Source organism: Hippoglossus stenolepis, chromosome 3 (assembly GCF_022539355.2).
Source record: "Hippoglossus stenolepis isolate QCI-W04-F060 chromosome 3, HSTE1.2, whole genome shotgun sequence".
NCBI classification, from domain to species: domain Eukaryota; kingdom Metazoa; phylum Chordata; class Actinopteri; order Pleuronectiformes; family Pleuronectidae; genus Hippoglossus; species Hippoglossus stenolepis.
Genome location: NC_061485.1, coordinates 25,693,542 through 25,707,496, shown reverse-complemented (window position 1 = coordinate 25,707,496; position 13,955 = coordinate 25,693,542). Strand labels below are relative to the sequence as shown.

Genomic DNA, 13,955 nt, shown 5'->3' with positions numbered 1-13,955 from the left:
GCACCAGCCTCTCTTTGTTAAGTTACAACACACTCCCACACACACAGGGGAAGACTCATTGTTTTTCACTCCATTTGAATACGTCTTTAGAGTCTGGTCGTGTAGCGAAAGAGAGGGGGGGGGATGTTGTTTACTCCATGAGCAAGATAGCTGAACCAAACCCAAAGAGCAGCAGCTTTGGTCTAAACAGGGTTGAAAAATGAGGGCTCGTGTAAATGGGAAGAAAAGAGCGTCCACTGTTGCGAAATCTGCATGAAGGTTCATTGAGAGCCAGCTAACTATGTCCAAGCTCACTGGAAGGAATGCGGTCTACTCTATTATGTACAGGAAGAGTCTGCTCGAGGACTGCCATAGAAGGCACAACACAATGGGTTAACAGCAGTGCTTCTGGCACACTTTTGACCTCAGCTACAATCCCACCACTCTGCAGGTGGTGGAGAAAAAGAAGGGCTGGTGCATTAAAGAGGCCTCCGTGTGTTGGCAATGACATTCGACACAGAACTACAAGGGAAGACCTGCCTGTAACCTTCATACTCTCTGCACCTTCTCCACCATGCCGGGAACCACAGGAAGAAGCAGGGCCATCTGTAACGTTGGTTCGGCTGTATATGGGGAGTCGGGGACTGCTCAGGGCTCAGGGATATGATCCAAATGTTTCGACGGCAGGTGAGTTACGCCTCACAGAAGAGCCCGGGGGACTGTACAGCACCAGTTCAACGAGAGGAAGACAAGCACACTGGGGGAATCAGAGCAGCGGACAGAGTTTCACGAGGGCATGTTGGCCACCGCCTCGCCCACTTCACACTCTTAAAAGGATAATCACAAATCCATGACACAGGGTGCAAACTGTGGCTCAGCTGGGGCAAGTGGCTGTTAGAGAGGAATTACTGAGGTGTAAAAGGGTTTTAAAAAAACAGGAGGTATGAATCTGTTATCTATTGTGAAGGGAAGGCACGCCTGCATTCATTGGCTGTCAGAAAACTGACAGACCTCAAGGCTAATGTCAATTATAGTCGCTTTTCTGAGGTGATCCCTGCATATATCCTGTGTCAAACTGTCATCCCATGATCCCATCCCGCCGTGGCCCCCTAAATAACCATGACCCCTGCAGAGCTGGCAAGTCTCTTGTTCGACTATTTTTATAAGGTGGATAAATCGCGGAGGTGACATCGACGAGACTTCAAAGGGCTGAAAACATAACATGAAACAGGTGCTGTTACCTCTTTAGTGCGAGAGAACACATGTCACTCCGCATTACAAGTCAATCTGAAATGTAGTGACAAAAAAGTCCCATATAGTATAACAGCTGTCAGAAGTGGAAGGTAAAATGCTCGAAAAAGATGGAACTGACTAAATTCCCCAAAACACCACTGAGTTCAATTTTCTCTCCGGTGTGAAGAAATGTTTTTTTCTTTACTACATGAGAAAAGCCATCTCGCATGGCTGACTCGAATTTAATCTGCAGTTTTGGAAGAATTTGCGAGACATAAGTGTTCTGTCAGTGGCTGCTGTGCGGCTCCACTATAAAACAGAACCAGACCACAATTTCTTTGAATAACAATCCTGCTCCTGTTATCATACTTGCGGCAAATGCAAGAGACTTAGAGGCAGAGCCGTCGGCGAAACTCTGTCACTGTCTCAAGAAAATAAATCACGGAGGCATGAAGTCAATTTATATGCAAATGTAAATGGTAAAGACAACACGCTGCCTACGGAGCTAGATCTGAAAAAGTTGTGGTGATGAAGGTGAATCACAGCACTGAAGACCACCATGACCTCCACCCAGACAAAAAAAAGCCTGTGCTATACGTCATGTGAAGACTGATGGGAGCATTTCCAGGCTGAAGCCCAGGATATCAAAGTAGGATTTTTCCAGGATCACTCTCTATTGATCTGTTTTTGTTTCTCAAAGCCATCGCTTCGAGCCTTTAAGCCTTCTCAAATTGGCAAAGTACTCACTCTGAAAGTCAAGAATTCAGATTGAGCTCAGCAATTCTGCCTCCACTGTTACACTTTGAACCCGAACCCGATTAAATGCAGATTTACCACAGCCTAAAAATGTCTGCTGTTGTGCAGGGACCAGATGTAATTTCATTTCCTCTGCAGGGGGGAAAAATCTGTCTGTCCTGCTCTAATTTATTAGACACTCATCAAAAAGTCTACAGGTAGAGTAACACAAGAGCAACCCTAGATAAGAGAATGAATGTGTGCAGACAAGCAAAAATAACTAATTACCAGGACTACAGGGCACTATTTTTGTCTATGAAGTATTTGTTCTCTTAAATATCACCAGGGTTAATCTGGAACAAACATCTGTTCCTTCCAGGTTGTCTGCAACTCTACAAATTAGCATTCGGTTGTTAATCATGCGTTGCCTCTGTGACAAAAAAGTGTTATCTTGAATTTTTTCCTTTGTCTGTTTGTGCAATTTGTCAAGCTTTCTGTGCTTGTATTATTCCATCTGCGCCAAGGAAACAAAAAGTTCACACAAACACAATGTGCAAAAACACAGAATGACCCTGCAGCTTAAAAAGCATGGATGCTATTTCCAGAAAATCCTTCACTCTTGTGTTTTTAGATTTTTAGTCAGTCTGCTGTGAAGACTGAGATCTGTTTACTTCTACTCTCTACTTTGCTACAAAAGAGACATTTAGGAAAACTATCCAAGCCAATCCATACTGGAATCTGTGCCACACTGATGCATTATAGTGTTTGTATGTTTTGCTTCTAAATGGAAAATTATTCCAATTATAGCGGGTGCTAAACTGGTTGGCATTTCATAATGAGCACTACACTCAAAATTCGCCTCACTCTAGTAGTTGTGTTCAGGAAAGCCTGCATTACACTGATTAGCTAATGCAATTAAACAGTATTTACCCGTACCACTGCCCTCTTGTGTGTCCCAATGAGTCAATTTGTGACTAAAATGCTTAGTGATTTCACACCCAGCTATTTACTTTAAACCTCAACATCATAATAGCTCCACCTAACTGGAATGAGACCTTATGACTGGTCTAGTTTTCGGTAAAAAACAATCCCACGATACTCATTCGAATTCCACTAAAAACCACAGAAAATGTTACAAGGTGAAATCGTTTGCAATTGGATACGAGGCTATAAAAAACGTGCTCTGTAAAATAGTCTTGGTTTCTACCCAAAAATCTGGAGCTGTAAAAATAATGAGGTCAAACAGGTCTGCAGTTGATAACTGCTGGTCTGCGGGGTCACACTTGTAAAAGTGGTGAGTCGAGCCCCCCCAAGCTAATGAATTCATTTGGAAACGCACCAGCTTGGCAAGATTCCTCCAACCAACATTTGCTCAGGCTGTGGGGTGGGTACATTAAGAAATAGGCATGCTGGGTTCTGGCTGTTTGTAGGAGACCCTAAAGGACAATTGCAACGACTTTCACAAACTATTGCCACATTTACAAACTGTTGAAAATGTAAGTTATGAGGAAAATAACTTAGTTCTGACACATAATACTGCAGTGGAACCTACTACCTACAGAACAATGCTGCAGGACCAGGCTGTGTCTATTCAAAGTTTTATAAGCATCTATAGAATGTTACATTCTTATACTAGGTCATTTGTGGTCTGCACATTCTCTATGAGTGAACCTAAATGAAAATATGGGACAAATGGGTCAATACAACGGAAAACAAAAACAGGATTATACTTCTTGCTCATGTGTTAACCCAATTAGCAAATTGACCACTCTGTGGGCCCGGGCCTCTTTGTTTCACGAGTCTAATCATGCTTGATCTGCTCTCTAATCTTCCATTTGGAGGATAGTGCTGTGCTTGACTCCAGGCCTCACTGGGCCAGTAAACAGCCTCTTACCATGCAGAGCAGACAGCGAGCTCACGTGTTCGACACCAAATCAACATACATGTAGCTGCACCGGCTCGGGCTCCCAGCAGTCCACTTACAGTACCCAGAGGAGCCCCGACACGGTGTAATGAGGTCCCAGGGGAGGCCTCTGGACACACAGCACTGGTGCGGACACACCAGACCCTGTCACACAGACACATATTAGTCGCCTACCTCTAGACAGTCGGCTGCCATACTTAAGAGACACATTATCTCATACAAATGATCAAGTCCCGGTTTGTACGGTGACACATCACGGTTTTGACAGAGCCTTTTTTTCCCTGAATATGCAAAGAGAATAGGGTGCTGAGCGACTCCACCTCCTCAGCTACCCACCCACCTCCATTTGTATGGGTTCCAAGTTGGACCTGCTAATCTGTTTTAAATGACTGTACATTGAATGGGGTTTAGAGTTTTAGACTGGACAAATAATTTGAGGTATGGGAACTAGAGCCCAAGGGATATATCAGTTGGCTGATAATATTGGCCAACATGAGCCTTTCAGACATGTCAGTCTCAGCGTAGATGCCAATATACTCTGCTAAGGAAACTTTTATTTTACAGAATAAACAATGATGAAAAGATGTGCACTGGTGAAAAAAAAAACCAATTCTCAGTTGAAGTTCTATAAAGTTGTATTGGTGTTTTTATTTTTAAATATTCAAAATAAAGTTTATCGTTAAACTGTAAACTATCAAGCCTCAATTGCATCTCTTTGTCATAAATGTTTGATAACAACACCTTGGGAATTGTTGCCAATTTCTTTCATGAATTTGTATAGCAGCCAATAGATCGTTATAGGAATTTGTTTTATCCCTGATATTGGTATCAGCAGCAGCTCCCTTATCGGTCGTGCTCTAATGGAACTTCTGATGAGTTAACTGGCAAACAGCTCCATTCTCACAGCATTTTTGTCTGAGACGTGTTTTACGTCTGTCTCCGTATGTCCTCTGCGTGTCCCCTGCGTGTCCCCTGCCTGTCACATGCGTCCTCCCTCTTCTTCGGTACCCTTCTCTTCCACGTCCCAAGGGTCCCCTTGCAACGTTATCCGTGCAGCCACACACACACAATACCCTTCATGGGACACAAAGCCAATGACACCGCGTTTCTCTGTTCTATTCTCTAAATTTGTCACTTTTATTCTTATGCTCTTTGTTCGTTTCACCTCTGTATGCATGACTTATCCCAAATTGAGCCCACAATTGAAATGGAAATCATCCCTGCAACCCAGTGACTTTAGGGCAATAACTTCTTACTCGTTGAGGCATGGCTGTCATGTTTGTTGTTCCTTGGAGGACCTTATGGCTGTGTTGCCCTTTTCACCGCGGTTTTTAATATAAACATTGAATTTAGTGGATATGTACCCTGCGATTCAACGGTGGTGCTGTAAATCTGAGAAGGCGTGCAAGAATCAGGACAATTCGATTGGCAAATGGGTTTGACGCTGACAGCAATGCACAGTGGGATTAGCATCTCTCGCATAAAGCACCCCCTCTTTACTGGTTATGGTTTTCATGCGAGCATAATCTCAATTGATTAATTAAACATAACAATTACAACTCTGAAGCCAAACGAGGACGGATAACAGTACATATCACTGTCTCTGCACTGAATCCAACAGGGGATGGAAAATTCCCATGAAAGATGCACAAAGAGCCTGGGGGTCAGGATATGAACACAACAAGTGTGTAATTGTACAACACAGCAATAAAAAGAGTCTCATTTTTCCCTTAATGATGACATGTAAGTGCAAGACATTATGAAAGACATTAGCTGTAGCTGGCTGCAAACAACAATAAGTCTTGGTTACATGTTCTATTCATGAGAAACGAGAAAGACAGGCTAAACTCTACTCTCAGGCAGGGACGAGTGTGTAGCACGCTGCCAGTGTTGTGCTGCTGACCTCTCATCCCCTCCTGCTGGGAAAAGAAGTACTGAACACACGAGATAACACTGACCTCACTGCCGGTTTGTCCTTCAGTATGAAATTTACTGATTAATTGTGCGTGCAGCGCGAGAACCCATTGATCATGTTCACCCGGTGGTGCGGTGCTGCGGTGGCCTGTTAAATAAGAAATAAAGCTTGATTCTGAGGATCAGCACCTATTATCTTTGCATCCTCCTCCACCTCCATCACAGGCTGTAAGGAGGGAACCATTACCAACCCTCCTCTATCTCTCCTCTGAACTGGTCAGGTACATAAAAAAAAATCTGGTAAATACAGTATATATGCACATTGCCAGAGAGCAGGCGAGGAGGAAATGAATATTTCATGTAACCAAACACATTTCCAGAGCAAACTGGCTAGAAAGTGCCTTTCCGGCTGTCAGAAGTGACAAACATGAAAGAGGGGGGGTGGGGGCTCAGGTACGACGCCGCTGCAGCACTCTCAGCTCCGCCTGCAGCAGAGCGGAGCATGAGTCGTCACTGTAATTGCTTGTAGTGATGAAGCATGAGCTGAACCTCAATTAGGGGCCTGGGTACTTGCTAGGCTCCACACCTTCCCGCTGCATCTGCCAGCCACTCTGAGACACACACTCAAACGTCTCAACACCACCAGGTATCACTGCATTGTTTGTCGTTATCACAGTTTAGGTTTACAAGTGGTATCCACGCGTCACAGTCGACTGTTCCTGAAGATCCCTTTTCTTTTCTTTTTGTATCACCACCAGTAGCACATTCTAGGATGCTTAAATGGACGATTAGTCATTTCAGTCCATGCTCGCTGCTGTCAGGCTGCTTTCTCTAATCCCTTATAGCCATCGGATACTCCAGATTCCATCCGACAGACTGAATTATAGGCTGAAATTACACTGCTGACGCTGATAAGAGGTGCATCCTCTCCAGACAGGGCGCAGATAAGATGCAAACGGACATTTTAGAGTGGTTTAGATCCGCAAATTCGTGGACAGAATTGATCTCACACAAAACCTGCTAAATCAAATAAATTCAGGTATCTGTTTTGGTTGGCTCCAGATAGTTTATGTATTTTAAAAAGAAATGTTTTTAAACAGTGGGGTCCATGCATTACACATACTAGTAGGACAGTGTTAAGCACAATGCAGAGTTTACATGGGAAACTTAATTGCAGGGTTCACACAATAGAGACAAAGACTGAAACGGATGGATTGAAACACTTCACACCGCGCAGGCTGGATTTCTTGTAACATAGGTAGTCCATACCTAAAGCCAGAAGGAATGGGAAGGGGCGGTTAATGTGCTGGTAGAGTGGGTGGTCCGGGTCACGTGAGATGGTGAGTCCTTTACAGAACAGGGATGAGGTGACACGCTCGGAGAAGCTGGGGTGGGAATACCAATGAGTTTGCTGGCTAAATGAGTTATCTTTGAGAGTCGGTTCTTGTAAGTGACTGTGAGCATGTGGGGAAAAAACCCAGATGGCTCCATACAGAAGAACCGCCTCAAGTCATGCTACGGCACAGGAGAAGAAGAAGATGGGGTTGGACAGACAGGTGCTTTAGTTTACAGATGGCTGTAAATTACTCTGTCACAACCAGAAATCACTGAGGCTTCACTCAATCTTAAAAAATATATCCAGGGTTCAAAATTAACTACAGCCAAGCACCAAATGCAGGTAGACGTTCCATCTAGCGAGTAACTCTCAGGGGACTTTTGGCACAGGTCTGCTGCTAGCTAGCAGTCAGGCTAATTTAAAGTGATGGGACAATATTTACAAGAGGCCAACTTTCAAAATGAAAAACCCCAAGAGAAAAAGTACATTTCTTTGAGGAATGAGGGTTTGCAGATAATGGAAGTGAGGCTGGCGACATTAGAATGTCAGGGCTATGGTGATGAGTTGTTTTGGGAGTTGCCAGTATGACAAAGACAAAAATAGAAACAATGAAATTGGACATTTGAGACCATGAACACAGCACTCGGCTCATTGACAGTGTGTCCGAGCCTCTTTCTTTGTCCCTGAGCTTCACGCCACAGACATCTTGAGTCGTATTCTGGATTTTGTATTTAACTCAAATAATCCATTGGTCAATACATCAAAAATAATTGGGATTTAAACTTTGCTCTGATCCCTTTAATGCCCTGACGCAGATATTTTGCCCTACAATTTGTTCCTCAGCATTTGGGCCTCTTGCTCCCATACAAACAGCATTTTAAATTACTATAACAGATTTTTACATATGCCTTCCAAAGTTCAGATTTTCAAAAACCCTTGGTTCTATGTATCCGTGTGTACATGTAAAACAGAGCATTAGGGAAACGATGAAGTCACAGCTTACTTTGAGTACGCCCACTGCTTTGTGTAATGAGCATGCACCGGGAACAACTCGAACAATGCATATACTGTATCTATATACCAATTTGGTTATCTGATAGGGTCTAATTTGCAAGTTTGCCACTAAATTTAGTATCACTGCACCAGACAACCCGGGTTCACAGGCATCTGCCTCGCCCAAGATCACCTGGACCACAGTGTTCTTCTCTGGTATCTGACAGATCTTTAATGTAGACTGTTTTGCCACTCAGTGGCCCGGCATGCTTGTTTAAGTGGTTTTAGTCATTTTTGTATCTGTTGAAAAGAAATATCTGCAGTAGTGTAGACAAGGCCTAAGTTTTTTATTCAACATTTACCTGTTTATCTCCACGAATTACTGAGACAAACCTATATGTGACAAAAAAAGGCAATGTATATTTTTGGCCAATAAAAATATGCTTTGCCAATGGATTTATTTCATCTCCCAGCCAGCTTGGCCTGTGAGTGAAAAAGTTAATTTCAGACTCCGAGTACATCTTTCAGTCTACACTGTCAAAAGACCAGGTGTACACAGCCTGGTTGTAAAGAAAGGGCTCTCTGTGCCTCACCCGTTCTCCTTTTCATTCTCAACCCCAACCTCTCTCATGTACACTGGACAATACACTGATCGCGCGCACACACACACACACACACACACTGCGAGCACAAACATGTCTGCAGCTCTGCAAACACACACCTGTATGAAAAAGGTAAAGACAAAATCACAGCCTGCCTTTATCCTTCACATCTTCAATGCACTTCCTGCCTCAGAGCCAGTCTGTGATGATTGTGCAAAAAAGATGAAACCAACACAGCACGCTATAAGCTCAGGCTTTTTTTTTATCAGTTGTCTGTGTGACTGAGTTTCAATCTGTGTGCAGCAGACACAGCCAGCTACCATACTGTGTAAAGCCTCATTTATGTGCAGGTGGGACTTTGATCCAAACAGTTACCCTACCTGGGTGTTTCTCGACATTTGAGCAGACATTTGTTAGGGCTTGAGTATGTCAGCCACTAACAAATGAAGGACGAGGCGGTCCACAGCTACAAAGGATGTTCTGTTTCCTCCATTTTGTAATCTAAACGATAAAAAGGATGAAAAAGGTCCATGAAATGCGTCAGGTTGGAGCTGCATATTAAGTGGCGAGGGGGCTGGCTGACATGGACCGGCTGGGAGATGGTCGACACTTTGCTTGTCCAATTACTGGCTCTCGCTCAAATTGTTTGGTGAGAAGCATTCGACCTACTTCTGGACACAATGCACCACTGCCCTGAATACAGAGAGGCTGGGGACCACGTGTGATGACAAGTGCCATTCGAGACTCTCATCTTTGGCCTAGAAATTTAATTTAAGCAACTTACCTGTGATAATTCTGGCACTGAACACTTGAGAACTGATGTGCTTACTGGGATGGGCGAGGCACAGCTGTACTCTTCTTGAAGAGCAGCTTGAAGTGATTATATTCACTAATGGAATCAGTCTGACCTTCAGAAGGTCTTTGTGTTTAACATTAAGCAGCAGCAGGATCAGTATCAGGAGCTCTAGCAGAACTACAAGCAGCAGAGGTAGCAGGAGTGTGTTTACTACAACAGTACCATATTTCTTTGTTTTTGGAAAATGTGCCTCAAACTGTGCTGCAGACAATATAGGGCAAGCAGAGTTTGTTGAGAACAATACAAGAAAAAAGCATCAAAAGGAATATAAATATCAAATTATGGATAAACTATGTAACATTTCTCTGTTTCCTGGGATTCCCTCAAAGGCTCCATCTGTAATGAGACACCACGAAACCACAACAAGGCAGAGAAAACCAACATTTGAATTTGCAGCACTTCCACACAGCATGTGCGAAACATTTGCATACCTTGTAAATATTCATATTGAGGGAGTCACTATGTTAAAACCATGCGAGATATATCTGATCCATAAATGCAACAAAACACATCAAACATGCAAGCAACAACTGCTCATCCACATCCCCGTCATTTAGAAAGCTAAAGGTAACAACGGCAATACCAGTTCTCCGATTTAAATGTCAGCGTAATGCGATTTTAATCACGCTCCCTGACATCTCATCAGTCATTTTAATCTCGATGCATGCATGCTTTACACTAGTGCAACAGCATGTAATAAAGAGCAATTACATTTAGAGTGTGCGAGGGGATTCTTTAATCCCCCTAAGGGTGTTTTGTCTGTGAGACCAAAGTTTTCTCTCCTCTGTTACAATGTATCAGCCTGAAAAAAAAAAGAATTAAAAAAATTGTCTTTATCTTAAATATACCTACATTTTACAGACTTTGACAGCTCTTTCTTTACCCCCACATGACTCCACTTACCTTTTCACAGTGCTATAAATCTGCTGTGAAGGTACGCAGCTCCTCTAAATTAAAACCAGCCCACGAAATATTAAACAGTAGTTCAGCCAAAAGCAGGGCTTCAAACACACATGTCTGTAACACACAACTGTCCCTCCATCTGCAAACTGTAATACATGCACCCAGTGAAACACTGGATGAGGTGATGCTGGATGAAAAGGTCTGATTCAGTTCGGTGGCTCAGTATTCAGGAATGACAAGCACATTACAGAGTGACCTCACATCAGTGTTTGAGTAAAAAGGAAGTTTCCTCTCTTAATTACTTAAAAAACCTGTCAGTTATAACAAACTAGCATCCTCGCATCACGCAGATCATTTAAACTGTCTCAAGGCTCCACAGTGATATTTTCTGCTGAAAATAAAAAAGGTAAATCTGCTAAAATTAGCGGAGAATCCTCTGCCACTCTGACTAAACTATACATCCGCCTGTTCTCTTTCTCCCTTAACCCTTCTCTTTATTTTTAAATCTCACAGTCTGCACAGGTACCTGCTCAAAGCACGCTGCCCACGTGTTTGTGTTTGAAACAAAATTGTACCTTCATGCGGTGAAAGTCTATATATATGCTGTAAGGGACGTGGCTCCTCTACATTAAAACCAACCCACAAAACATTACACAACAGGATTTTATGCACACATGTCTGCAGCACAGCGCACACAACTGTCCCTCTGTCCCTCATATCACATGCAAAACTACACAATACATGCACCCATGGAAACACAGACTGAGATGACGCTGTTCATCACACTGAAGGACAAGGTCTGATTCAGTCCTGTGGTTTCATCAATGAGATCATTAGAGGGTGATCTTCCCGTCAGTGTTTACTAAACAAATGAACTTTCCTCTCGTCCCTCACATCCATGCATCATTTAAAACAGTCTTCAAGCTTCATGATGATATCTTCACCGAAAAATTTCAAAAACGGGTAAACCTGATCAAACCAGCTGAGCTTCCTCTCCCAATATGATTCAACTGAAAGTCTGGTTTCACACCAGCCGTGACTAAATCTCTCACCTTTCGCCCTCTTCTGTATTTCTATATCTCTCAGTACGTGCAGGTGCCGGCTCAAACCTCGATGCCAACGTGTTCAAAGGTGGCTAAAATAAAATTGTACCTTCTCACAGCACTAGAAATAAATCTGGAAGGGAGACATCTCCTGAACATTAAAACCAGCCCACAAAACAGTGAACATCAGGGTTTCATACACACACACATCTGCAGCAGCGTGCACACCACTGTCCCTCTGCCCCTCGTATTATCACATGCAAGCTACAATACATGCACCCACTGAAACACAGACCGGTATGATGCTGTTCAGCACACTGAAGGACAAAGTGTGATTCACACTGGCACCGTTACAGTGTGATCTCTCATTGGAGTTTAAGAGAAAAGGAACTTTCCTCTCTGGATCATTTTTAATTCAAAGCTGACGTCCCTCACATCCCTCACATCATGGAGATGGTTTCAAACAGCCTCAAAGCTGCATGGTGGTAAAAGGAGAAGTGGAAGATGCTGCTCATGCAGGTGAAGGGTAAAGCTTGAGCTTCCTCTCCCAGTATGACTGAACTGAAAGTCTGTTTTTTTTATGTGAATCCTCTCATGATGACAAACTGGTGATAACAGCCTGCACCACCAGCCCTGACTCCATCTCCCACCTTTCACCCTCCTGTGCATTTTAAACAGGTGCCTGCACAACCATGCTGCGTGTTCAAAGCTAAAATACAACAAGTGTAACAGCGGTCAACAGAGAGGAAGAGGAGGAGGAGGAGAAAGAGGAGGAAGAGGAGGAAGAGGAGAGTAACGTGGACACTCACCTTCAGATGCGGCTCATGTCGAGTGTGCCCGGCACAAAGTTGAATGTTGCACCGCTGGAGGAAGCAGGAGGGCGGGCTGCGTGTCTCCGCTGCTGCGCCTCTCTGTTGGTCGGAGCCGGAGCACCTCCTCCCTCCTCCCCTGGATGACACCGCCCCCCCACCCACCCGCCTGAAAAAAACTAATAGAGGGTTATTCCTCCTCCTCCTCCTCCTTTTCCACAAAGACAGACTCAAAGGAAAGAAGGGACCCTGTCGCAGTCAATGGGGTTTTTTACAGAAAGAAAGAGAAAGAAAGAAGCCATGGCAACGTGGAGAAACAGTGCGCAACTTCCCCACGTTGTGACCGGGAGCGACCCTCCCCAGCCCCCCGGACACTGACAGCCACATTATTCCCCCCGAGCGTCAGGGTCTGTGAGCGGCTTGCAACACGAGGAGAGAGGAGATGAGGACAGTCCACTGCTGGTCACATATGGAGGAGAGGAAGCTGGTGGCTGTGATGTGCAAGTGTGTTTCAAATCTCAGTCAGTAGCTTCAGAATGTCCATTACCCTACTATGTATGCAGTGGCGGATCTAGGATCTAGGATTACAGGGGCGACAAAGGGGCCACACTTTACTCAGAGGGGCCAGGACTATGTCCAACATCTCTGCACAACTCTCGTGATTCAGTTATGTGCACATTTAGGTCCTTGTTTACTGTGAGCTCTGTAGCTTTAAGCAAAGCTACACATCATTGAATATATTTTTGAAAAGTGTCCCATGTTAGAGAATGTTGTGGACTTCAAAAAGGCTTAGAAAATAAAAATCCAACACATTCTCATATTGTTTGTAATGTTTGGGGAAAAAAGGCCACTGACAGGACAAGTGCACTTCAGGGACCAATCAGATTTCAGCTGGGGCCGTGCCCCCCTGGCTCCGCCCCTGGATGCTGACTCTAGTTGGGTCCCAGTTCCTTCTGGATCAGTCTATGCAGCCCATGAAGGAGGCGGTCTTTGTAGACTGCAGAGGGTGAACAGAAGTGAGGCGGTCTGGTCTGCGGAGGATTTCCATGATGGGCGTCACCAGCTCGTCCCACCCTTATTTGCTGTTGCCAAGCAACAGAGCTGAAATTGGACACAAAGACAAAGTTTTACTGCCCCTTGGCTTTTTAACTGTGATATGTTAGCTGTTCATTTGAATTAAAGCGTGATACTCAAGAATTAATGTTTCATCCCTTGCCGGCGCCATTAGTTCTTTGTGAAACAGTTTGTCATCGAAGCGCAATGAATCCTGGGATAGGCTAGGTTGGGAAGGATTCATGCATTGTAGCACATTTATCGGCCACATTTGTCGGAGCCTCTGAAATGGGACAGTCTATTGTGCTACTGTGACGCAATCAGTCTTCAAATGCAGCCTCCAAAGGATGCAGCCCCTCAATTGAGACAGAGCTTATATGTGTTTCAGAACTCCTACTGTGCAATATCCCAATTGAAACATGTAGTAATGTATTCATCTATGTATTAGTCTTGAAATTATAAATGTGTTATTCCTACTTCATATTCTTTAGTTAGTAATAGTAATAGTTTAGGTTTATTCAGACCCACTGGACCATATCATTATGACAAATAAAATTAATAATTGACAAAAAAAC

The 13,955-nt window shown here is 43.8% G+C and overlaps 1 protein-coding gene across 6 annotated transcripts in view; it reads right to left on the bottom strand.

Annotated features, from left to right (window-relative positions):
• The window catches only part of chl1b (cell adhesion molecule L1-like b), a 72,544-nt gene extending 60,082 nt beyond the window's left edge, over positions 1 to 12,462 (bottom strand). For all 6 annotated transcript variants that reach the window (XM_047339399.1, XM_035152319.2, XM_035152321.2 and 3 more), the window contains exon 1: positions 12,328 to 12,462. The gene's annotated coding sequence lies outside the window, so the exon portion shown is untranslated. The remainder of the gene's footprint in view (positions 1 to 12,327) is intronic.
• Positions 12,463 to 13,955: the final 1,493 nt, after the last annotated feature.